This window comes from Crotalus tigris, unplaced genomic scaffold (assembly GCF_016545835.1).
Source record: "Crotalus tigris isolate CLP2741 ecotype Arizona unplaced genomic scaffold, ASM1654583v1 scf7180000018818.712119, whole genome shotgun sequence".
NCBI lineage: Eukaryota > Metazoa > Chordata > Lepidosauria > Squamata > Viperidae > Crotalus > Crotalus tigris.
The window spans coordinates 573410-601265 of record NW_024097211.1 but is presented as its reverse complement, the minus strand read 5'-3'; the positions used below and the strand labels follow the sequence as shown (position 1 = coordinate 601265).

The window sequence follows — 27856 nt, the reverse complement described above, 5'->3', positions numbered from 1 at the left end:
CGTGTCACGTGACGTATTGTGACATTTGCGACTTTTTTGCCTTTGCAGAGCCAGGGTGGGCATGGCCTGTGTGTGACACATCTGGCCTGTGGGCCGCCAGTTTGACACTTCTGATCTATGTGATTATTTAATGACTGTCACAGGGAGGGCCAGGATTGTAGTCATATACATCTTGCTTAACAACTGCTTCGCTCAACAAGGGAATATTCCAGGCTCAATTGTGGTCATAAGACAAGGAACACCTATAGTCCTTGCACTGCTACCAGTTGCCTTTATGTAAATGCTGCAAATTGCTTTCGAAAAAATATTCTTTTTACCTGGTTGAGTGTGTGAGAGTAAATACAGTAAAACCTCTGAAAGTTGACCACCGAAGGGACTGAAGTAAAGTGGTCAATATACAGAATAACTGTACTGATGTGTACATACGCCTCATTTTACTATACAACTTTTATTAGAGAATGTCATATAGAAACACACCTAGTGAAAACACAGGAAACTCATTCATACACTATGGTATCATGCAAAATCAATTGTTTGCTCATGGTTTGTTCATTCTTTCTGGGGAAAAAAAGAGAGTCAATTTTAGTCTCTTTCTTATTCCTTTTATGAAGGTAAGCAGAGAAAGCACGCTCAACCCTGGCTATACCACTCAGCATACCTGGGCATTTTTTCCAAGACAAACAACTTTAATTGCATTGTCAAATGACTGATATCCTCTTCTTTCGGAATATCTGTAATTTCTGTGTCCTCCTTACTTAATTCTTCACTTAATTCTGCTTCATCAGTTACTTCCAGCACTTTTTCACTGGGTTGTACCTCAGTCAATACTGATTGGAAAATTGCTTCTGGGTCAGGTTCATTGCAGATTGCCATGTTGTCATCCATTGCAACAAAATCTTCAAAATCTACTACCTCGAATTCCGCCATGGGAAGTGGGCTGTTTAGCAGGGCTGTAACTTCTTGCTCTTTGGTTGTAATAAATCCAGCTTTCTTGAAGCACTTCTATATTGTTTTAGGCTGAAGTTTATTCCAAGCAGAACTAATCCAGAGAACAGCATTCAGAACAGTAACTGATGCAACGGATGATTTTGTTTCTGCAGACGGACCATAGGTTTGCATTTTAGCAATGACCCACTGCAGAAACTGGACTCGGTAGTGCATTTTGAATGTTTTCATTATGTCTTGGTTGAGAGGCTGAATTTTTGAAGTAGTGTTTGGAGGCAAAAATTTCAGTTTCACGTTTGTAAGATGATTCATTTGGGGATGGCTAGGACAATTGTCCATTCCAAGGGGAATGAACTGTTTCTTCTTCATTTCTCGGTCAATACCTCTTATCCACTCCTCAAATAGGGCATCAGTCATCCATGCAGATTTGTTAGATTTCCAGGTGATGGGAAATCTGCAGGTTCTTGGGCTGCAGGTTCTTGAATGAATGTGGCTTTGCCAATTTACCAATCACCAAAGGTTTTAGCTTCTCTTTGGTAAGGCTAGCGCACAGCAGAAATGTTCTTTAGAAAGTTTTCCACTCTCATATTTGTCACCCCTCATAATAAGGCTCCAGTCAGGCATCACCTTGGAAAAGAGTCCACACTCGTCAGCGTTAAAGATGTCGTCATCTTTAAAGCCACTGGTGAAGTCAGAAACTTTTCAATGAACTCTTCAACAACTTCTACTGGAACTCCATCAGATTTACCACACAATACTTTCTGGGAGATCTTGTGCTGCAGTTTAAATTTCTTGAGACAACCACTTTATGCTTGGATATCTGATACCCCAAGCTCCTTTGCAAACCTTTTAGCAGTTTCTGGATCATTGGCTCAGAGATTTGGGTGTTAACAGCCCTCATTTGTTTGAACCAATGTGGCTTCATTGCAAGGTAAAACAAGTAAAACGGCTCACATATGTCTGTTGTTTCATTTTACCATTGGCTATTTTTTATCGATCCTGAAAAAGGAAAAAAAGTGGGGGGAAATTAAGTCTTTGTGCAATTTCTATTACGAAATGAATCCATAATTATCATTGTTAAACTGCCGAAACAAAGTCAAAAATATTGTATTCTTTGATATTCTTCTTGAAAGAAATTCATTGGTACCTTCATTTCACTTTCTTGCCCTTGGTGCAAACTGGACTCAGCTGATCAAGTTATAGAGAGTAAATTAATACTGTGTGTCAAAGTCCAGGTGGTCAGGATACAACTTATAGAGATGGTCAATATAGAGAGGTTGGCTTCCTATTGGTACATATACTGTATGTCCGGTCTATGAAAATTAGGTCAACTTAGGGAGGTGGTCAATGTAGGGAGGTGGTTAACTATGGAGGTTTTACCTTATTAGCAATGATAGTGGTTTTAATCATTTCTGAATTTATCTTAACCCATATAATCATTACAGTATGCTGGCTGGAGAATTCTGGGAATTGAAGACTATATCTCTTAAAGGTGCTGGGGATGAGAAATGTTGCCCTAAGTCAAATCTCTTATTGAAGTTACTGAATTTACTGAAGGAAGTTATTCTTCTTTCCGTAAAGCCCTTTCCCATGAATTAGAAAGCTGAATGAAAAATCATTCAGGTTTCCAAATTCTTGACCATTTTTCCTAGTTCTTCATGGCAATGGAATTATAGCTCCTTTTGACAGGATAAGTTTTATATGAAGGAAAAGTAGAAAATACACTAAGCTGCAAGGTTGAAAGAATTCCCTTGTAATTTCTGAGTTTGGATTTGGCTGATGAGGTATACTAAGTAGATGCACAATGGAGAAGCAGCGGACAACAATTAGAAGCTGTGAGTGACAAAGAAGAGAGGAGCTTCTTTCTTGGTTATTTGCTTAATATTGTGAGAGATTAAAACTATATTTTAAAATGCAATTTAACCGCATAGCATATGCTCAGTCAATATCCCCGTGGTGGCATTTTAAAGCTTGCGTAGCAGCAAGAAAGTTTCAAGGTATGAGAGCATGAGGTTGCAAAAGAAAAATATTTCTGAGTTAGTAATAGCTCTTTATCACCATCAAGAGATTGTTTCCTCTATTGTGTTATCTGCACAGGTAAGTTGCGTTCATGACATTGTAGATACATTCTGTTCACTGTCTGGCTCCACTGATGTAACATCAACATTATGGATGCTGCTTCTACTGAACTTGCATTTATCACCCCTTTTGCTGAATTCTGCATAATTTCACAAATGATAGGTATAAAGCATTTGGTTGAAGGCTCTAGAACTACATTCAGACCCTCTCTTGTGATGCTATTTTATAATTTATAATTTCCTACTTTACAATTTTTGGGAAATTAAATTGATTATGTACTATCAAGTTAGTTTCGATTCTTAATGATTGCATGGATAGACCTTGTTCAAGAGAGTCTATTCCCAAACTGGTCCCAAATCTTTCAATGGTGCATCTACTGCCATGATAAATCAAGTCCATCTATTTTGCTGCTCATAACCCTCTTCTTTTTCATCCACCTTTCCCAGTATTATAGATTTCTCAAGAGAGGAAATTAAATAAAGTTTTTTTTTTTTTGCATACACATTGAGAATTTCCAAACTCTTAGAGAAAACAATGTGCCAGCTTACAGTAGATGTAACTTGACACCATTTTTATTTGCTTTGGCATTTGACACCTCATAATGGTGCACTGCTATCACCCAGAGAGGGCAGGTTGCATGTGTGTATATTTTACACCTTTATCTAAAACTAATATTTTATTCTATTTTATAGTATATTGAAAGTATTGAAATATTTATTTAAAAATATTTCAGAAGTTATGGATAATAGATTGTACGGTTGGGACATCCAGCACACTTGATGTGATATTAATAAAATGTTTACTACTTACAGGAACTAATATTGTTCTTTCCAAATTAACTGTAGACAGCCTCATTGCTGTTACATTGCTTTATCACTGTGTCTTCTTGATTTAATGATAACTTCAAAAGGGATGGCCACAGTAAACAATATTTTAACAAGTTTTATTTTTTAGTTGTTTCTCCAATCAAATTATTTTTCCCAAATATTTCCAGTTAATTTTGTAATTCATTTCATGTTTATAAAATGATAATCTGATGGGATTTAGATCAGACACAAAACTTCGAAGCAGAAGTATTTCTAAAAAGCACTGCTGATTGAATCCAGATACCATAACTTCACTTGTTAGCATCTTAAGCTAAATATTCATCAAACATATAAATTCTGCAGTTAGGAAACCAGTAAGTTGCAACAAATTGATGTATAAACCTTCAACTCTTGTCTAAGCAATTTGTACTGGGGTTGGTTTCCTTAGCTTACATCTTTGATGGTATCAAATATGTAAAATATTCTGTTTACTTTCCTACTTATAGGAATAAGGAGGAATTCATAGTGGGATCTATAGTGGTCAGACTAGGTGTGGAGCTATGCTCAATATGTAGAGGGTGCTGAGTCTCCTGTAATTTCTTTGTGTCCTTTACTGCTTTGCCCTCCTGCAGGTGAAAAAATGAAATCACTGAGATAAGATCACTGAGGTACTGTGATTAGTATAGTCCCATTTTCTAGCCACACTGAAGGCCAAAAAATCAAATTATGATTTTTTTTCAAAACCAGGTTTTTATACCACACCAGAAAAGGCATTTCAAACTTGTAGCTTGGGTGTAGCTTGGATGTGTATGTGTGTGTGTGTTTGTGTGTGTAGAGAGAGTACCATCACTGAAAACACTAGGTAACCAGTTGTTCCATATAATGGTATGTGGGAAAGACCTTGGGAGACAAGACAAGGAGATGCTGTCTAGGGAATGGTCAGACAAGAATCAGCATTGCCTGTACTTGGATAGTGGGTGGGGCAAGAGACTCAGAAGGGACCCTCCCTAGTTTCTCAGCTGTAAAGAAAATGTACAGAACTTTTAGACTGCATTTTTTTGTAACAGATAGTCTAGGTCACGTGATAGCAATTTATGACCTTCCCAAGCCGATTTGTGACAAAAAAGTCAATTGGGAAAGCTGGATTTGGTTAATGACCACATGATTTGTTTAATGATCATGGTAAAAATGGTTATAAAATTGATTCCAGTCACATGAGGACCTGCTTTATGACAGCAATGATTTATGAGGAAATTCTGGTCCCAATTGTAGTCATGAATCAAGGGCTACCTGTAACATAGCTTTACAATAACGTAGAATTTGTTTGTCTGGTCATGCTTCCTGTCTGGTCTACCTAGTAAGATTGACACTTCATCTTTGTATGGGAAGACACCCGGGCATGGCTTCTGCAGATAATCTGAGGGTATGGGTAGAAACTTCTGGAAAGCATATTCTTTAGCTCTGTGGCTGTGAACCATGGTAGACTTTAGTAGATTAACACCAATCCCTTTTAATCTGAGATTTAAAATAACCTGAGAGCCAGTTACGATTGTGTAAATTGGAATAATATTATTTCTTATTATTTATTAATACATAAAGAAATAAAATTAGTTAAAAATGGAGTATTCACAATATGCAATCCCAATCACAACTGCCATATTTTTTACTATTTTGAAGTTTTCAAGATCAGATAAACATATAATGCATTTATAGCAGCATAGATAAGAATTTAATAGACCACGAAAAACATATTAATTTTCACATCCAGGTTTGAATAGCATGCTAGACTGTAGCTTAAATGAATATATCAAGGACAAATAATAATTTCAAATGTTGGGGGAGATATTTTATCTAAGGTTAGAGTTCAGATATAATATTACTCCTAAGCAGCATGGAACTTCACAAACATGAACATCAAAGTTAGCAAGTATAAATGATAGATCTTGGGCCTGTTGCTCCATGCACTTATCAATTCCACCCATCTATTATTTGGATCAAAATAGAGGCTCAAGATTCATTGTGAGCAGTGGTTGCTCATTCATTTATGTGAATCAAACAATCACCTAGGATATCAAGCTGGGTATCAAATCTTGAGTTAAAAAAAAAAATCTAAAAAAAGAATATGTGGCATGGAGGTGCTAATTGTGTGTATGTAAGGTGACCAACTTTTTTACAATGAAAAGGAGGACACAAATAAATTGAAGAAAAAAATATTGTAAAAGCTGGTCCGGCCCATGGAAGGTCAACCGGCCGCAGCGCCCCCGCCCGCAGCTGCCCCACCAGCACCGCTGCCACACCGTGTAGAGCGGGCCCCGCAGCTCCCAAAGCACCAGCCGTGCCGGCTCTGGCCCCGGGGGGCAGCCCACTGTTGACACACCCTGCCTGCAGCTGCCCTGCCAGCACCACCGCCCACCCTGCGCAGCCCTGTGTAGAGAGAACCCCACAACTCCCACAGCATGGGGGGGGAGCCAGCTGCTGCTGCCCCTCACACCCCCACCTGCAACACCCCCACCGCCCCTTCCTCTTGCACCCGCACCCATTATTGCCCTAGCAGAGCCGAAGATCAAGAGAAACGTACCGCTCCAGTCTCCTCCAGGTATCTTCGGAACTAACTAGGAAATGGTGTAGTTGGGTAGCAGGGAGGGGTACAAAGTTCCTGCCAATTCGCCTTCACTGCAGACAACTTGCATGTGCAAAGTTTGCCAGCCGGGTGCTTTGGCGCGCTCAGCAGCAGTTCCTATTGGCTTTCAAAAGCCAATAGGGGGAGTAGCACAGCTCATGCAAAAGTTGAAAAAAAAAACCATCCAAAAAAGATGCCAGAACGCCGTTCTGAGCGTTCTATGAGAAAAAAAAGCCCTGCAGATTAGTCTTCAAATATCAAAAAGGAGGACATGTAGGAGGACACTTTTTGAGGGAGGATAGACCTTACAAAAGGAGGACTGTCCTCCCTAAAGGAGGACGGTTGGTCACCTTAGTGTATGACCCAGAGTGTCAATTATTAGGAGATGTTTTAGGACTGCCGGTGATTCTCAATAAGACAAATTTCAGAAATACCATGGCAATCAAATCCCTTTGTAATAACATGTTACATTTTTTATCTCTCTTCACCCACAGAAGCCTTATATCATATAATATATGTGGCCCCCAAATGCTCAGTTAACTTGATTGCTAGAACTGAAAGAAAAGATGGAAATGTAATTAGGGAAAAAAATGCACAGTTTGATTGCAAGCTGATCATCCAGTTTAATAGTACCTTTATATGTGTCTGTTTTGACTACAAAGAGGAGTTGTTACCTTGAGTTCTAGAGAGAGAAAAATGATGGAGAGATACTTTGAAGAGGAGAAATGCTCAGGACTGAAAGAAATAATTTATAGATAGCATAGGATGGTGTAAAAATAAAATCAGGTTTTCTACTGAGAGATTGATTCAGTATTGGGAACTGAGAACAATATATTACTACACAAATAAAAACAGTATTTTGTGGTAATAAAATGATGAAGTGGACTATATATCAGACTTAGAAAAACAAAAAAACAGAAATAAACATAAGAAATGTCAGGGACAGGACACAGCTAAGCTAGGGATAAACTGGTGTCAGCTTTCAACCAGTCGCCTGGATAAAGGTTTAAAAGCTTCCCCTTCACATCCAGCTTCTGTTAGGCATTGAAGATATCATTATTAGATAAAGATGGACGAGCAAAATTTTATGCACTGGTAATCACAATTTGATGACAAAAAAGGCAGAACTTTGCATGCTGAATATATATTATTTTTAATTCTGAGTCTTTCACCTGGATCTAGGAAGAGGAGAAAGTTCTCATTGGTGTTAATTATATTTCTGGCTTTTGAAATTTCCATGGGCATGATCCCCAATCTAATACTTGCCTTACATCTTTTTAAAAATGAAATTTGCCTTCATTTAAAACAAAAGCCAAGACTTTCTTGGCCACATGAATCTGTAACCAATGTAGTTTTTTAGCATATGAGTAGTAAACAGAACTTAAACATCCCATCCTCAGTGAAGTCATTTAGTGCAGTGTTTCTTAACCTTGACAATTTTAAGGCATGTGGACTTCAACTCCCAGAATTCCACAGCCAGCATTGCTGGCTGTGGAATTCTGGGAGTTGAAGTCCACATGCCTTAAAATTGTCAAGGTTGAGAAACACTGATTTAGTGGATTTAATTCAGGGATTGGAACAAACCTCAAACTCCACAACTGGTAAGGAAGCAATCCTTTCCTGGTAAAAATAAATATCATGAAACATAATTTGGTGGCCTGTCTATGTAGTCATTAGAAATTGAAAACAAACTTGACGGCACATAATTATTTGATCAATCAATCAATCAATCATTGGTTATTTTTTAATGTCTTTCTTTAGCAGTAATCCCAAAATGGGATTGATGTCATTGGAAGGTATATTTTTTGCCCATAGAGTATTCTGAATTCAATTCATGGTATTTCAGTTAGAAATATTGAAAACACATCTGCTGGAGACCAAGGAGAACCACAACTAATTTGAATAAAGAAAATATTAGGCTCGGAGTTAAATTGAGATAATGTCAGGTGGCACTGCAGATGATTTCTGATTCCAATTCCTGGTTTCCTCTCCATTGTAGAGATTTGACTAGGGCTAATGAGAAACGTTAGCAATGTTCACTTGTCCGATTACGTTTAGAGCAGGGGTTCTCAACCTTGGCAACTTTAAGACTTGTGGACTTCAACTCCCAGAATTCCACAGCCAGCTTTGCTGGCTGAAGAATTCTGGGAGTTGAAGTCCACAAGTCTTAAAGTTGCCAAGGTTGAGAACCCCTGGTTTAGAGTATTAGGTATTGACTTTAAAAGAGAGATATAATATTTTGAGAAGATTCAGAAGGATGCCAAGATGTCAAAAGGTCTGGAAACCAACCCCTGATGAGTAATAATTAAGGCTGAGTATTACGAGGCATTTTTGGATAATAGTGAAATAGTAGAGCTTGTCTGCCTAAAACACTGATGAATCCCACTAGAATTTTTCAAATTGGGTCTGGATGGCTACCTTGAGTCCTGTTACTTTGGATAATTGTGACTGAAAATTGTCTGTGGATTTTTTTTAAATGACAAACTAAGTCATTTATAAGTTATCCACATCAGAACTGTCTTCCCTCAAAATACTGCATCTATGTGCTGTGTAATAAATCATAGGGTTTGGGGAGACAGTTTTCTTAAAAACCACCAAAGTGATGCACAACAAATCTCAAAATAATAAAAGGATAGTAAGAAAAACACAAAAGGTTTTTCAGTTTAAAAACAGGTTGTAGCCATCCCTTTCTTTCTTATTTAAATTGGAAAGATAACTTGTGAGTTTACTTTCTGCTTCACAGCCTCTGTTTATATCCAAGGTAAACTGGGTAAAAATTGGTCAGAACTAGGCCCTTATAAATAAGTAGGAAGCTAATCCCTTCACTTTGGGCACAGCTTGATAAGCAGAGAGGGGAGGATGAGGAGAGGGCAATAAAATGGCTATAAATCACTTTTCCTCCGAAGGAGACATAGCATTGGCACATTGACTCATAGAAAGCTTTATAAATATCTGGGTCATTTGTCTAATATGCACATTTTGCAGCATGCACTTCCCTCTTGTTCCCATTTAATGCATTTTAAGTGTCCTGGATTATACCATGGGAAGAGAAATTCAACTGGACCAGTTTAGGATTTTCCTGGCAAATTAGTAATCCTGTCAACATTGCTTTATATCGTTCTTACCTGCAGTTGCAAATTAAAACACACACACACACACACACACACACACACACACACACACACTTAATAGAAAACTGAAACAGTGAAAACTGGATGTGCAGGTTTTTTTTTTTCCTGGGCTCTGATCAATTTTCCAGCCTCTAGCATATGGTGGTGCTAGTACTTTATTTTTCAGCCATGACATTTCTTCATTTTCCTGTTGTATCAGCCTCCTGGTAGCTGCCAGCAAGCAGATCTCATCAGAGCTGAAAATACAAGCACACGTGTGGCAGGAATCACTCAATGGGAGAGACATTTTAATATCTCATACTTCTGCTTTTCTTTCAACATGAGAAGACTGGTTGCAATTCAGACGATCCTGTCAAAGTAGGTAACTGTTTTCTTTCCCAGTAGGATGTTTGCTGTATTTATACATTTTCTAAAAAAAACAACTGGCTATAACTTAAGTTCACCCCAGGAATTGTCTGTCTAATGTTCAATCATCCCTTTTCCGTAAGGGCTGCAGGCAGGTTCCGCCCTTCTCTCAGTTGTGGTGTTGATTTTGGGAACGTTTTTTCTCCTGCTATGGAAAACAGACTTCTGGAATAGTACTCACAGGAGATGTAGGGGGGGGGGGAAGTACTTCCTTTTCCACAGCAGAGAATAACAGTTTAGTATTAGAACTCCATTAACACACTCTCTTACGAAACTCAACCTCAGGGAAATGATACATTGAACCTCATCTTTCTTTTCAGTTATTTATGAATGAACATAGAACTAAGTCCACTGGTTTGGTGTTCAAGTATTATGCAACTTTGAAACCATGTGCACATATAAAGCTGCCTTTAAACAGAAAAGACCATTAGATTATTTTTCATTTTAGTAAGTATTACCTACTTTTTAAGCAAGGTGTGTGGAAAGAAAGTGTAGCTAATTAGCAAGCCAGCAGGCTTCAACTTGAGGCAACTTTTTTTTAATAATCTTATTGAGAGACAACTGACATCGGCCAACATGGCATTGCAAAAATTTCTTTCATCTGCCAGCTTGACTTGAACCTAATGAGTGTGAAGTTGTTTGATGGAGGCAGTCATATATGGCATTAATCTCTGATTTATTTTAAGCATATTTTCTTGAGTGAGTTCAGTTCATATATCACAGGAAAGCATAGACTTCAGTTTAGTAGTCATAATGACTGTGTCCGCACAACTCCGCTAAGCCAAAATCAAACTCACCACATAATGCCTCAATAGAAAGGTTCATTTTTGTCTTAATTGCTTGGCAACCTAGTATCAAATAGTTCCCTGGAATAAGTATTTAGACTAAATGATTAATTGGAAATGTATTTACTGACATAATATTACATTGTAGAAAATCTTTTAAGTGGTATGTGGAGCATTTAAATGTTGCAATGGATATCTTCTAAGAACTTGGGGAGGAAGCAGATAATATTTCTTTGTGGTAAGTCCAAGGAATTTAATGGAACCATCTCCTGACTAGACAATGCACTGTAAATCAGTAAGGAAAAAAGAAATTGCCAAGAGAATGACAATAAAATCTCGTTAAAACTTCAGGGAAAACATGGAATAAAATAGAATCTGTCTTAATTTAGTTTCTTTAAAGCTCACTTTATTTCTATAAGGTTGAAATATGGTACAAATTCAATTATATTTGTAAAGATTATCAAATATCTGTCTATAATTTCCCTAGGCAGTATTTAATTAAATGGGTCCAGGGTCAGTTCTATCACATCTTGGTTTAACTTGGCAATCTTTGTAGTGTTCAGAAAATTCTGCCCCAATGGTTGGTCAATCTATCTCTCATTCTGCATGGCCCAGTAAAGGTTTAACATTTTATGTACATATGTATTTTTATTTATTAATTTTTTTATGCTGTCCATCTCCCCTATAAAGTGCCTCTGGGCGGCTTAATAGAAATTCTATGAAAATATACTTACCTCCTAGACATCATAGTATAATTAGACTCATTTATTTATTTACTAAATTTATGTATTAGATCATTTGCAGGGACGCTAAGCAACATAGGAGAGCAATGGGAAGGCCATTTTTCTGGATTATATAACAATGCTTGTTATTCAAAATGAATATATTTTTCCTTTCTAGTAAATAGCACTATACCTAGTTGAACTATATATACACTAAACTAGTTTGTTTTAACCATTTGGTATTGAAAAAAAATCTTAATTGGTGGGTTTAAACATTACCTAAAGCTATATAAACCCAAGTTTTCAAACCACTATGTTGGGTACTGCACAACATGCTAAGCCATAACCAAACATATCACATTATATTTTAACCACTGTATGAATTTAGCTTAATTGCCAACTCGGCTACTCATTGTCTCCTCCAGTTGACAATAGTTTTCTAGTATCTTCGCCATCATCAACTGAATATCAGTTTAAATTACATGTAGTACAGTCCTTGACTTACAATTGGTTGTTTTGTTTAGCAAGCATTCGATCTTAACAACAGCACTGGAAAAAAGTGACTTACAACTGGTCTTCCCGCTTATGACTGTTCGAGCATTCCCACAGTCTCATTGTCAAAATTTGAGTGCTTGGCAACTGGCATGTATATATGATGATTGCAGTGTCCAAGGGTCATGTGATCACCATTTGTTACCTTTTCAGTTGGCTTCTGACAAGCAAAGTCAATGGGGGGAAACTTGATTCATTTAACAACCACTTGAGTTACTTAACAGCTGCAGTGATTTGTTTAACAACTGTAGCAAAAAAGGTCATAAAATCAGATATGATTCGACAACCATCTTTTTTAGCAAAGGAAATTCTGACCCGTTATAGTCATAAGCTGAAGACTGCCTATAATACATTTTTGAGAGTTTAGTGTAGCGCAGTGATTCTCAAACATTTTGCTCTCAGAACCCCTTTACATTTCCCAAAATGACTAAGGACCCAAAGAGCTTTGGCTTATGTGAGTTATGTACATCAAAATGTATTGTATTAAAAATTAAAACTGACAAATGTTAAAATATGTATTTATTAACTTCTAGGCCCCACTTTGATAACCTATGACAGTGGTGGCGAACCTATGGCATGGATGCCAGAGGCAGCACTTGGAGCTTTCTCTGTGGGCACCTCCCCTGACCCCCTCCTTGCCTCCCCTGACCCCCTCCTCACCAGCAGCCCCCCTAGAGGAGAGTCGCTCCCGAGCGTGGCCCACACTGAGCAGCTCAGCCAAGGACATGGCAGCCAGACAGCGTAGACAAGACTCTGCCCTCACGCCCCATCCTGCACAGTTGATGCTGTGGGGTGCAGGGAGAGGGCGTGGCCACTATGGCGCTGCTGAGCTGCCTGGGCGATCTGTGGTGGGCCCTTGAGGCAGTGAGTGGCCCTGCGGGCAGGTGGGGTGGGGGATGGGGCGAAGGTGGGGCAGGAGCGGGGCAAGGGGTGGAGCAGGGGCAGGGCCAGTTTTGGGGCACTCGGTCTCTAAAAGGTTCGCCATCACTGACCTATGATGTAGTGATTAAAAGCACCGACCATAACTTAAGAAACTGTGAGTTTTATTCCTGCCATGACTATGAAGCCATTAGGTGACTTTCTCTCTCAGCTCTAGAAAGAAGGTAATGGAAAAGCATTTCTGAAAATGTTGCCAGGTAAACTGCAGGGATTCCCCAGGCAGTCAGAGAATTGACCCAAAGACCCTTAAAAAGAAATGTTCAATTTTAGTTTGTATCCTAATTCTTCTGAAATAAAATTAGTGACTAAAAGACAGAACTGTGTGATTTAAGATGCAAGTTACATACTCAGCACAATAGATCCATAGTGTTATGTATCGAGCTTAAATGAGGAACAGGTGCAAGGAAACCGCTAGCAGACCATGTGGCCTGCTAGCCAGACTTACTGTCTGGCTGATCATTAGTATGGATTTGAGTGGGAGAATACATTGCATTGATTAGCTGACAGCGCCCTAAGCTGAATGTATAAAAAGAGGCGGAGCCATTTTGCTTTTAACTGTTAACTGCAAATAAAGAAGTACCTGTTTGTTACTCCTGCCTCTTCAATGCCTACCAACGCAAGAAACAGAATACATAGTACTCAGATTTGATAGATGTTTTAGACCAGGGCTTTTCAACCAGTGGTACGGGTATCACCTGTGGTACATTGGCACCTGGCAGGTGGTACGCGACCATCCTAGAAAAGTGGTAGCGGGGGAGGGGAATGAGAGCGCCACCGGGTGGGCAGGCAGGTGTCTTGCTCGGCTGTGCCTTGGGGGGCACTTTTTTCAGTGCCATTGTAACTTTGAACAGTTGTAAGTCGAGGACTACCTGTACTTTAAGTGAACTGTTGTAAGTCGAGGACTACCTGTACTTTATCACTTTTTTTCTTTTTTTGTTTTGGTCATCAAGTTTTTGACACCTTGCTAGGCTACTGGTGGTACTTGGATATTGCCATATCCTAAAAGGGGTACAATGGGTGAAAAGGTTGAAAAGCCCTGTTTTAGACATTCAGATAATATCTAAAGCTTCTGAAATATTTATGGAATGCTGTACCTTCACACTCAGAGAACATTGTGAAGATTGTGAAATGAAATGGATTCTGCTCATCATCCTTGTTACTTCAGATTAGGGATGGACAATCTTGCCTGTTTTTATTTTTGGAAAGCAAAGATGGTTTCATCTTTGAAGTCTTATAATAATTTATTAATATGCATTTCATACCACATTTTTCGGTTAAACTTTTTGTTTGCTTAAGGAACTGCATTATACAATTTTTAAGTGCTAATGCCCTGATAGAGAAAAATATGTTGATAAGTTTACATCAAAATATGAATCAGCCATAGTTTTCCTTTATCCCTATTTTATTTTATCAAATGTATACCTGTTGTAATCAAGCTGATTCTCTGAATTAATTAAGAGCAACAACAACAAAAAATGAAAGCAATTGGTATTAAAACATTAATCCTAGGACTAAATAGCATATCAAATTATGAAACCATGAACATAAAATAGTATCTAACAATCCTGGATAGTAATACTTGCTATAGACCCTTTGCAATAATTCAGATTTCAAAAATTTCCAAAAGGCAGAAACTACAGGGGTCAACCTGATTTCCAAGTTGGGACCTTTCCATACTGAGGTATTGCCACTGAAAAGCCTCCATCCCATACATTTCCTAGAATTAGGCAGCATTACAAACTTGATCAATAAATAGGAAGGATCACCAGCAGTCCAGATGTTGGGGTGGATGAATTCTGATTGGAGACCATATGGTTTACAAAGGTTTTTCAAATTGCTGCATTTCTGTGACGGCATCCTAAGAACTAACTGGAGAAAATACCTCTCAGATATCTTAAATGGGTCAATTTTACACAAAAAGGCTCCCTGAAAATTCAGATTTAGAGCATGCATTTGAATACACAGCTTAGTGGCATTAGAATAGTATCTACCGCTACCAATTGAGCAATGTCCTTCAGTGTTTTGAAATTATGTTTACTGAAAGTAACAGTACCGAGAAGAAATCGGTATGTACTCCATCATTTACAGAAAAGTCTGATTCAGTCAATCATGTCAAGCTGTGGAAAGTGCTCAAACCAATGGGAATCCTCAAACATTTCATCATCTTCATGAGAAACTTGCATACAGATCAGGAAGTCACAGTCAGGCCAGAACATGGTGAAAAAGACTGGTTCTAGGTTGGCAAAGGAGTGCAACAAGGCTGCATGTTCTCCCCTTATTTATTCAACCTGTATGCTGAATATTAAGGGAAGCTAGATTGAAAGAAAATAAGCATGGATTTAAAACTGTCAAGTGCCAGGACAATCAGGCGATTCAGGAAATTCAAATTGGTATAAAGATTTATTGCAAGCTTAAGCTCTCTACAAGAATCTGAACTATTAAGAGTCCAAGCAAATTGGGGGTAGATAAGAGTCATAGGAATTCAAAGTGGGCTGGATTTAGATCTCTTCTGGGCAAGAAGGGACTCATGGCTGATGATATGTTTGACATCTCCCTTGGGTTGAGCCAGGTCATCTCTTACAAAAACTAGAGGAATAAACATCAATAACCTGTGAAATACTGATGTTTACCCTTATAGCTGAAAATGTAAATGTAAAGTATCTGCAAGCCCTAGTACTAAAAGTAAAAGAGCACAGTGAAAAAATGGGACTAAAATTAAATACAAACAATCCTTGACTTACAACAATTTGTTTAGTGACTGTTCAAAGTTAAAATGACACTGAAAAAAGTGACTTATGACCATTTTTCTCACTTATGGCTGCATCCTCATGGTTACATGATCAAAATTCAGATGCTTGGCAACTGACTCATATTTATGATGGTTGCAGTGTTCCAGGATCATGTGATCAACTTTTGCAAACTTCTGACAAGCAACGTCAATGGGGAAGTCAGATTCACTTAACAACCGTGTTTCTAACTTAACAACTGCTGTGATTCACAACAACTTTGGCAAGAAAGGTCGTAAAATGGGGTAAAACTCACTTAACAACTGTATTACTTAGCAACAGAAATTTTGGCTCAATTGTGGTCACAAGTCAAGGACTAGCTGTATAAAGAAGACCAAACTAACAACAATGGTTAGAATAACCAGGCTCAGAAGTGACCATAAAGATAGAGAAGTGGTGGATGGCTTCTGCTTTTTAGGATCAATCATCAACAATAAAGGAGCAAACGAGAACTAGAACTCAGTAGAGTGCAGCCACAAAAGCCTTGGAAATGATATTCAAATGCTGTGATGTGTCTATATGTATAAAGTTCGGAATCATTCAAGTCATGCTTTTCTCTGTGATACTCAGTGAAAGTTAAAATTGAACTTTAAGAAGCAGGATGAACTTTGGTGTTGGAGAAGTCTCCTGAGAGTATGGTAGACAGCCAAGAAAACAAATTGATGAATCATTGAACAACTCAATCCACAGTTCTCTCTTGAGACACAGATCACCAGGAGAAGGTTCCCTATCTTGGACACATTACAGAAAGACCCAGTTCTCTGGAGAAGGCTTTAATGCGGTTACTAGGAGTTGAAAATGACTTAATGGCATATAACCAATTAATTAAATAATCAAAATACTTAACAGTCAATGCTAAAAATGATTATAGTTCTAATAAGAAGTTTTTTCCAAGGCCTAAAGCTGAGAACTGTCACATTCTGGCAATGATTAAAATACTGTTGCAGGCTTACCTCAGAGTTTGTGTTTTGTTTGTATATTTTGCATGTGGTGGGATGTGGTATCACTGGTTCTGCTGGTTTCATGCAAGAATAAAGCAGTTTCCCCAGGCAGAAAGCAAAGTGGTAAACAATGAAGCTCATGATTTATTTCTTTGTGTTGCCATGCTGGTATATAGATGGGCCCAACTGAAATGTGTGCCTACTAAAAAAAAAGCTGTGGTGGTTGGAAATTGTAATGGTATGTAGAAAGCCACTTTGGTGTTGCGGTTAAGGTGCTGTGCTAGAAACCAGGAGACTGTGAGTTCTAATCCCACCTTAGGTATGAAAGCTGGCTGGGTGATCTTGGGCCAGTCATTCTCTTTCAGACCAGCTTACCTCACAGGGTTGTTGCTGTGGGGAAAATAGAAGAAGGAAGGAATATTGGTATGTTTGCCTCCTTGAGTTGTACATGAAAATAGGCAGCATGTTTTTTGAATAAATGACTTTGTGGAACAGGAGGAAAAGCTGTAGCCTAGACAATGCTCTGATAAACAAAATCTGAGTTAGAAGGAGGGGTGGGGTAGAAATGTCTCAGAAGATTTTGGAGGAAAGTAAAAGCAAGGGAGGGAAGAAGTTTTTCCTACATGCAAGATTCTTTTACGGTTGCATTAAATAAAGTGTTATATTCACCATTGGTTCTGTTTGTCTGGGTCGCCTCAAAGGGCTAACAGAAATGTGAATTGGACATACCTCTGAGAATACTTTATGTGAAAAATCCTACTTTTTTCTGTTCATACTTTTTCAGAAATAAATTTTAGGATATCAGAGATGTTATCTCAAGGTAAATAATAGCTAGTATTAAAAGTGGCACCACAAATTCCCAGCACAGAGGCACAGAGATACATTTTGAGCAAAGTCACTATTTCTTAGGGGAACAGATGTCCCAGGTTCAGCTTAGGGACTTGAACTGATCTCAGAAGAAATGAAGCAGAGTTGAACCTGCTTCATACTTGGATAGGAGACCATCAGGGGCAAATAAGCTGGGAGGTGTAAAATGAAAACATAAAATAAAATCCAGAAAAGGCAAAGGCAAGCTTCTTCCTATTATTGTCAAATAATATTACATGACCATGTGAATGAAATCTTCAGGAGTCAAGTCACATGAGGGAATAACTGGGGTTTTTTTAAGCAAGTGAGGGAGGCATAAGAGACTATAAATAAGCTCCTTCAGGGTTTAACAAGGCCTCCAGGTGTACAGGGAAGCTTTCTGCAATGAAGGGCGTTCTCCTCTGGAAATGGGTTAGATGGTTCTGAAGCTTGGGAAGGCCAGGACTTCAATTTCCTTGGAGGACTTCTGGGAATAGAAGAGATGCAAACTGGTGTCTCCTACATGGAGAATGAATTGGAGAGGCAGTATTGCTTCCATTTTCCCTGATTTCCCCTTAATTTACATGTGGATTTATTGAAATTCTTCCAGTAGATGCACATTATTATTAGCCTTGGAAATTGACACCTAGTTAATAGGCAAGAAATCAGTGACTACATACTGAGTGAACTTATGGAGCCCTAGAAACCACACGTAAGCATTAATTTTAGCTTGTTCTTATTCAGCTGAGAAAAAGAATCAATAAAGAAGAACATTTGTAGCCCAAGGCTGAAATGAGAGGTCCATGGTGCTCTCTGAGCGTTGTTGTTTACTTTCAGACGTTTCATTGCTCAAACTAGGTAACATGATGATGCTCATGAGAGAAAGTATGCTTTTGGAGTTGGATGTAATTATTTGCATATCCATAGAGGAAGCAATCTTTGCCAAATCTATCATCTTCTATACCTAATCTGACAGGTTTTTTTAAAACACCCATTCCAAGCAAATAAATGCAGCCAATCTTTATATAGAGAGTCAGTACCATTCAATAGGACAATTAGGATTATGAGAATTATAATCCAAATATATCTGGAGGGCACCAGACCTGGAAAGGCCTTCTGAGAAACTCTAAGAGGATTAATAAATGTGGGCTGTCTGCTGGCACACATTATGTATGACTAATGCTATATTGATACTATCAGTGTACATGCCCTCTTTGTACATTGACCTGTTTCAGCTGCTTGAAAATGTAATTCTGAAAATTCTGGAATCTGAGCCAGATCTCCTCATGGCTCTACAGAGCCAATCCTCAATGTAGAAGAGAAAACTTTAGTATGCAAGAACTTTGATATCAAAGTTTTTCAGATAATTTAGACTGTCGGGATAAGTGGCCTGATTAAACAATTATTACTCTGAGCTTTATGATAAATGCACTACTATCACCACCTCACATGTTTCAGGAATATTCAGAATATAATCCTTCAATTTTCTAAAGACTGCAATAGCTATGCATAGCTGAATAGATATATCATTAACCTGTGTTGCTATTCCAGCTCAGTCAGTTGTAGAATCTTGTCAGTGGGAGAGCAGTGATTAAAGTTTTGACTGGAACTGGGGAGACCCAATTCAGTTGCTCACTTCACCATGGAGTTGATTGACTTTGAGTCAATTTTTATATTTCAGCACAATTTGCTTCACAAGACTGTTATTGTAAAGAAGAAATATAGAGAAGACTTTCACATAAGCCACCTTAAGCTCCTGAAGGAATAGGAATAGTCAGATAAAAGATAGGTAAGTAAATAAGTTTTATATTTGCCTTCCAACATCTGCAGTTGTTTAAATGTAAGGAAAAACCAAACTGGCAGGCTCAGAACAGATAAGTGCACTGGATTCATTGAAGAAAATAGCTAGTGTATTTGTTGAAACAATTGTGAGCAAGGTTACCCTAATCTATCTATATTCCATGAACCTTTTTAGGTAACTAGTGACAGATTTTTGATGATGGTCTACCAGTTCATCTTCCTGGGAGCTGTAGTTCTGCCTGGCTTATATTCCTCTGAGCAGCATTTTCGATGCAAGAATGCAAGAAGATAGCTTGGAGACAAAGAATACTATGTAGTCAAACTATTACTTCTATAATGACCTGTCAGGCGTGAAGTGCCACAATAGTCTATCTCTATCTTTCTGTTGGCATTCTTCTTTTCATTCCTCCCAATGGGAGGCAAATTATTTCCCCTTATATATCAGTTCAATCTAAGATAACTTGACAAGTCAGGAAAATGTGATGAGCCTGGATCCAAAAGATCCCATTAAATTCCCAAGAAAGGAGTTTCTTGACCAGGACCTTCTTGCTGCTTTTGGGATGATGCCATTCAGGCTGGACTGAGAAGACTTCCCTAGAAGCCACCAGAATATATTTTCAATTTGTTGGTAGGTTGGTTGATTTGTAAGCAAAGCAGTCCTGACTCTAATGTAGAAGGTACACTCCATCACCAGCTGATTTGCTGGCTACATCTGCCAGGATAGAAATGGGGATGGAGAGATAGTTGTAGTTTTCTTTAGAGTTAATTTTGAGAAAAAAAAAAACCCAAACCCTCACAATCTCTCCCTTCCTTTACAAGCAATAGGAAGGAAAATTGCCAGATTTTACTGATCTAAATCATGAAATCTAGGAGTTGATTTATGATTCATCAGTTCTTGAGCTCCATTTACTCATACATGCTAGTCCCAAGTATACTCCTTTCTGAGGTCAAGATTTCAAAAATGTTGAAAGAACTTGTCTCCCAATGGGGATTTGACATTATTTCTCTGCTTCTACTTTGTATAGTTGTATAGCTTTTACAACTGAGATCACTAGCCTAGTACTTAAGATGCTGGCTGCAGTAATTTCTCTTGGTGCTCATCAGGCTTCAGGCAAATCCTATAATTTTGTTAGAAATAAATATGAAGCTCAGATTCTGCCCAATACAGTTTAAAGGTATGCTTACCTGTGCAGAAAATGGACAATAAAGGGTTAATAAGGAGTATCTTGAGGACTTAGAAGTACTAACAGCATTCTTTTAATCTTTTTAACTAGCTATGTTCTTCAAAGTGGCCTTTTTGTCAAGCCTCTCATAAGTTATTTTGTGAGTATGGACAATATGTTCTTAAGATTTCAGATCTGCCCATCAGTCCTAAAAGAATGAGACAATTGCTTTAAGACATTGCTTCTGCAATCAAATTACACCTTTAGCTATTTTCCTTCAAAATATTTCATGAGATATAATTTAAGATTACAATTTTTTACCCTACCTACATGCTAAGTGTAATGTATTGTATTTCAGCAAGGCAAGAAACATATAACTGGGAATAACTTGATACAACTGAACACCAAATGAAGTTTCACTCTCCACAGCAGGTCATTTGCATTAATTCTTTAGTATTTAGTGAAGAAATATTTGCAGCAAAATAATGAACATATTGAAAAAAAGAATTAGCATTTCTTATAAGCTTTATTATAAACCACAGATATAAAACTATTGCTGGGCAAATAATCTATTTTTATTTTGTCTTTTGCCTCTCTATGTACATAATCCTGTGGAAAAAAATGAATCTATTTTTTGTAATAAGGGTAAATCTTAATGCTTTTCAAGCCAACTATGAGCAAATAATTTTTGCCTTTTTTTTCTGAGTTGGTGTATTCAATCCAAATACCCAGGAGAGTGAGATTGTGTATGTCTCCAAAATGAAACATCTGTGATTTAAGCTTGGAAAATTGAAAACTGAAATAGCTATGTTCTTTAGCTGAACCAACCTATAAGTAGGAAGGAGTTCAAGAGATTCTTGAAATGCAATTACTGAGTTCAAAAACACTGATTTCAACTGGGCTCTCTAAATAGAGACTGGATCGGGTAATGAAGATCTACTGTCATGGATGACTTGCTCATAAAAGATTCTAACTAAGCATCCCTGAGGGAGGATTTTAGACCACATTTAATGGCACAACTTTAGGGCGATGTTTTTTTTTTTTTTTTTTTTTTTAAAAAAACCTAACTAGAACATACCATCTATTAACATACCTGGTCTATTGCAATGTATTACAGGTAGTCCTCAATTTATAACCTTCCATTTAATAAAGTTACAACACTGAAAAAAATGGACTTATGAGCAGCTTTCACATTTATGACCATTTCAGCATCCCCACAGTCACGTGATCAAACTTGGTCCTTGGCAACTGGCATGTATTTAAGATAGTTGCAGTAACCCTGAGTTCCGGGATTGCAATTTGCAAACCTTCTTAGGGAACTTCTGACAAGCAAAGTCAATGGGGAAGCCAAATTTGCTTAATGACTACATGTTTCACTTAAGTGATTCTCTTAACCCTGGCAAAAATGGTCATAAAATGGGGTATGACTCATTTAACAATCGCCTTGCTTAGCAACATATATTTTGGGTTCAACTGTGATTGTAAATCAAGGACTATTGATTTGATTCATGAAGTCATCTAGAGCAGGGCTTTTCAACCGATGGTATGCGTACCACTTGTGGTACATTAATGAGAGGCAGGTGGTATGCAGCCCTGCCTAGCCAAGTGTAGTGGGGAGGGAAAGAGCCAGCACAGGCAAGGACTTATTGTGAGAGAGTGTCCTCCGGAGCTGCAGAGTGGCTGGGGTGAGGCAAAGGCCCCAGAATCACTTCTGGCTCACCCTCTCCCATGAGAAAGGAGGAGGAGGGAGGCGGAGACAGGAGGCAATTTGGGCAGGAGAGGGAGAGAAAAAAAAGCAGCAGCCTTGGGAGGAGGTGGAGTCAGCTCTAGCTGCACTAAAGGGGAAGGAGGAGGGGAAGAGGAGAGGAGATCAAGCAGGCCAAACAGGCTGGCCATGAGCCGATCTACAACTTCTGTGGCAGCCACCTGTGCTGGCAGCAATAAACAGGCAAGAAATGCAGCAGGGGAGCGGTTGTCCTCCACGAGGAATGAAGAAAGGTAGCATCAGCTGGAGGTGAGACATGGAGGAAGGGAGATAGAGATTGGAAGGGTTCTTATGTGCTTTTGTGACTTTGAAGTTCTGGGATTTGTGCAATGTGGGCTTTGTGTTCGTAAGGAGTGTTTGGTAATTTCTATTTGGCTGATGGCTGATGTCTCGTTAGCTTCTATTGCTCTGCTATTGTTTTGCTGCAAGGGATTTTGAAGTATTTTTCTCCTGAATGGATTTTGCCTATAGCATCCCTTTACTTATGAATGGAGCCATTTGGGGAGGCTGCCTTGGCCGGCAGCCAATGACTACATTTTTTTTTCTTCCTTAAGTGCTGGCTGCACTCCTTAACTTTCCTTTATAGCCAGTAGCTAGTTCTTAAAGGGGAATGTGCCTTTTTAAGCTAGTTCACTCAGCAGTTTGTCTTTTCTGTCTCTGGAGGCTTTTCTTTGTTTGATGAATATATGGAAGAGAGAAAATATGGAGGGGTTCAAATTCTTCCTTCAGAAGGAGGTGGGCATGAGAAAGAGGGAGGCAGGGAAGGAGGGAGGGAGGGAGGAAAGTCCCGCCTTAGCACTTGGCCACCAGCAGCCCAGCCATTGACTTTGCTTGTCAAAAGGTTGCAAAAGGGGATCACATGACCCTGGGGCACTGACTATCATAAATATGAATCAGTTGCCAAGCATCCAAATATAAATCACATGACCCTGGGCATGCTGCAATGGTCATAAGTATGAAAAATGGTCATAAATCATTTCAGTACAATTGCAACTTTGAACAGGTTTTTGTTTTTTTTGGTCATCAAGTTTTTGACACCTTGCTAGGTGTACTCGAATACTGCCATATCCTAAAAGTGGTGCAATCGGTGAAAAGGTTGAAAAGCCCTGATCTAAAGTTTTAGAAAAACTCTTTTCCAACTGCTGCCCACAAGATGCAATAATGGGAATGATGGATTATTTGCTGCTTCAGGTTAAAAGCTCTATGCTAGCATCTGAAATGATCAATTTGGAAGAACTATACAGCTACATAGACCACTTAACCTGACAGCAACATAATATCTTTCTCCCCTTTCATCTCATTTTGCCCCTCTTCATAGGTCCAAACATATTCCATTTTCTTGGAACAAGCGCAAGTTTGGATGGTGAAATACAAATGTCATGGATAACAGCTGACTTGGGACCAGTTAATTTATTTTGGGGAGCTAAAAGAACTTGTCACATTTAGATTGCACTGTTCAGATTTGAAAATTCATCAACTGAGTAATGTATAATATATCTTCCTACCTTGCAATATGAATACACAATGCAATCTTTCATCACATTCAGGCTCAGATTGCACTATACAATTCTGCAAAAGAAAGTGAAAATCTCTTTAATAATATACAGTATATATGGGATAGTTCTAATCTTTTACGGTATGACCTATAACCCTGTTAGCTTAACTGTTCGTATTCAAACAGAATGGATTTCTTTTTATTTCAACTGGTTTTCATCTGATTTGCTTGGTTTAACTGATCCAGGATGATGTCCTAACTCAGTTTTAGCTGGTAGCATAAAATGAAGCCTGAAGGGTACAGTCTTCAAAGAAAAAAATCAATGCCACATGGGAGAAAGTATCAAATGGTCAAACAGTTATGAAATTATGCAGTTCACTTCAAGGTAACTAGAGAACTGCTTTCTCGGGATCAAGTTCTGCCTAACTGCTTTTTAAAAGTCATGCAAACTGAAAGCTCTTGTTTATATATTATAACCCCAGCTAAAGATAATGATATTTGTTTCAGTATCAACTTACATTGCAGACAGGAGAAGTACTGGGTGCAAAGGATGAAAAATATGTTCCTGATCACACTTACAAGATAGAGATCTGGATCAAATCTCCCATGCTGGCATTGCACTCAAAAGCAGAACAACATAGCAATAAAAGAGATCTGCCTTGCTTTGTATACGTTTGTGGATTCCATGTTGCCTGTTAGTGATCTAATCAAACAAAATATGTACAGCTTCTTTAACACCTACTAGTTTAATATTTATCATCTTTGAATTTCTTCATTTGTCAATATTTTGTATGTACTATATATATGCAGAGGCAAATGCAAGTTCCTTTGTTACGGTCACTGCTTCTTTCTTTTGTCAACCTTGTTTCACTAGTTGCACAAAGTCCAAGTTAGTATTCCTGTGAGCATCCAGTTGGAAAGCAAGCAAAGAAATAACCATGAAAAAAATGATTTTCCATTACCACATTATTTTTCATGTTTTCTTATTATTTGAATTTCAAAATAGTTTGCATCAAAAAGATCTATGTTCAAATACCAATGTCTAGGCCATCTATCCATTGAAGCATAGCATCGTTTATATTAAAAAAAATCAGATGCTGTACCAGTAGATGCCCTCAGCTTGTAGTCCATCGTAATGTGATCTACAGTTTGATGTGGGATCCAACAGTCACAATGAGGGGAAGATACTGTGCCCCATTTATACAGAGAGTCCTGGCAGAGCCATGTGAAGTGTGAATCCTATTCAGGATTGTCCATTGCTGACATGGTAGTTCAAAGCCTGGCACCTTACTTGTGGGGTCATTTCTGTGTCTTCCTAGGTCTGGGCATTCAGCTACCAGAGTAACCAGGGGAGTGAAGTTTAAGGGAATCCATGTGAACAATATTGCGTCCCAAAGTCTACATTTCTCCTGCCAAGGTCTAAGTTTTGATTTATTTTTCCTGCAGGAGAAACCTCATAATGATATAACACAAACTTACTTTTCATTTCTGGTTCAAATGAATGAATCTGTTTTGTTGGCTGTCACACTGCTGTGAAAAATTACTCACCATCATTCTTGTGATGTGATAATAATTGCTGGCAAATTTCAACTCCAAAAATTTTCATTTCTGCCATCAGCATGTGAAGAACTCATCTTAGACAAACCTTCTGGTATTGAAGAACATAATATGGCCCACATGTTATGTGAATATGTGATATGGCAAGTCTGCCAGCACTTTCCCCCTGAGCAATCCACCAATTGTCCTCAATCAGTTCATCAACCTTTTTTAAGTGAAACTTGTCAGTTGCTATCAAAGGTCACCTACTCTGTTCTTGCTAATACAAATCAGCTTATCCTGGTTCACAAGGGAGGGTGGGGGAAGAGGATAGTCAAAAATTCAATTACATCACATTGTTTAAAGCACACAGATGAATACTCACTGCAGGTTTCCTTTTACAAAATATAGCTTTTCTCATAATTAATGTCTGGCATGTGACAGAATAGATGCTAAAGAACTTTTAGAGCATCATTATTACATCAGAGGAATTAATTTTCAATCACCCCTCATAATATATTTAATTTCAGCAAAGCAGCTCATGGTACTTTGATTAGTAAACTAATTAAGCATAGGCTAGATGGCATGATAAGTAGGTCTACAACTGGCTCAAAAATCATATTCATAATGTTATCATCTGTTCCTCATCAAACTGGAGTATGGAGACAATGGGTGACCATAAAGTTCTTTCCAAATTCCTATACTCTTTAATGTGTTTATTATTTACTTGAATGAAAAGGGAAGTAAAAGATTAACAAATTAGATGGCACAAAATTGGGTGGGCCAGATAATGTGGTAGAAAACTGAAATATAATTAATAAATTTTGTGATAAAGTAGAATGAAAAGATCAGAATGAACTCTAAAAAGTGAATGTAAAATGTTTTGTTTAGAAGTCAGGTGTAGAATAGGCAATAGAGCTTATAAAGAAAATTTGTTTATTTCATTATTCTACCTCTATTTGTAGGGATATAATTATATGAAGTTTTTGGCCTTACGATGGACCTTTCCTTTCCTCATATGTCAAGGTGTTGTTTGCTTTAACAACATTGTTTTTCTAACTCATTTCTACAAATAATAGTACACAAAAAGCTGTTTTTTGCACCTATAACAGAAAGTCCTCTTAATTTCCTTCTGTAGCTAGCTAGCTGTCTCCAGGTTTATGTTGAATAGGAGAGATAAATGCTCCATCACATTTAATTTGGTCCTATATGTTTACTAATTTTACACAGTGCATTCAAGAATAATAACAATTGCTCCTTCAGTCAGGAGAGAGATGTTGGCTAAAGAAAGTTTAAGGCCTGCAAACACAAATATCTTATACAAACCCACATTCTTATACATTGCTCTGTTTCTGCCTGCTACTTCTGAAGACTTATGGATACCATTTGAAGAATTTCCCTCATATATTTTATTGGCGAGGAGTTCATAAGTTTCACTGTGACTGGTCTGAGCTTAGAACAAAGTGCATGACAATTTCAAAGGTTAAGCAATAAAACGAAACAAAACACTGTCCTCTCGGAGCACAGGAAACCCTCTGGCTGAAGATGAGAGCTTTATAGTTAGAAGTATAACTTAAAAGCAATATGATACTTCATTAGAAAGTATGTTTTGCATAAATGTTTCTGGTATTATGCAGAAGAGTGTTTTACAGCAGTATTTTTTTTTGTTTGCTATGAGTAACCACTTGTGTATTTTTTTTAAAAAATGACATGGTTAGCATATATTGCAGGCTATTGGATATCACTGAAAATGTACAAAAACTACCATAATTTAGATAGAAATACATCATTCTCCCAATCCTGGGGAAAAAAAAAACCTCTGGTAGTCGAAGTGGGTCCTTGCTTTCCTTTCTTATAATCCTTGATTTTAAATTGAACTCAGACCTGGTCAATTGGACTGGCCAGTTCATCCAAGAGAGAGCTTCCAAATAACCCTCTGTGTTCTGTGGGTTTTCTTATTTTAACTTGTCTTGAGGCTTTCTCTAAAAATGCTGTTCAGAGAAAACAGTACTTTGAAAGAACATTCTGAAATCATAGGACAGAAACAGGCAAAGGATTTTGGTCTGGGCAGAGTCTGCTTTCTATTATTACTTTCTGGCCCATGGGGGCAGTAGAAAGAGCCCTTCAGAATGTTCACATCATTTGGGAGAGTGTTAGAGGAATTTTTTTGAAACTCAGAATAGATGTGGTGAGCTTACTAGAAGCTTACCATATTTATTTTAGTTGCCGTTTTGTTTTTGAAGTACTCAAATTGAATTGACCCCTGGTAAATTCCTGGACATTTTGGCAATATTTCTAAAGTAGTTTGCTCTTGCCTTTTCCCAAGATGCTATTTTTTAAAATTGCCAGTCTAGTTTCAGTCAGCTTGATAGATTACCATCTAAGTATTTAAGTAAGTTGTTTTGCCAAATGTCAGGGCAATGATCAGATGCCCAGGGAATTTGTATGTTGGGATCCAGACACAATGAGCACACTGGCAAATAAAGAGATTTTAAGCTTTATTATTAACTCAAGCAAACAGATCTAGAAGTATAATATAA

General features: G+C 38.0%; 1 protein-coding gene across 4 annotated transcripts in view; it reads left to right on the top strand.

The window, feature by feature from the left end:
• The first annotated feature begins 9702 nt into the window (after positions 1-9702).
• ESR1 (estrogen receptor 1) overlaps positions 9703-27856 on the top strand; it is a 260567-nt gene continuing 242413 nt past the window's right edge. For 3 of the 4 annotated variants that reach the window (XM_039356294.1, XM_039356291.1, XM_039356288.1), the window contains exon 1: positions 9703-9938. The gene's annotated coding sequence lies outside the window, so the exon portion shown is untranslated. Of the gene's footprint in view, positions 9939-19238; positions 19347-27856 lie in introns of all 4 variants that reach the window. The other variant, XM_039356285.1, reaches the window with a different exon arrangement.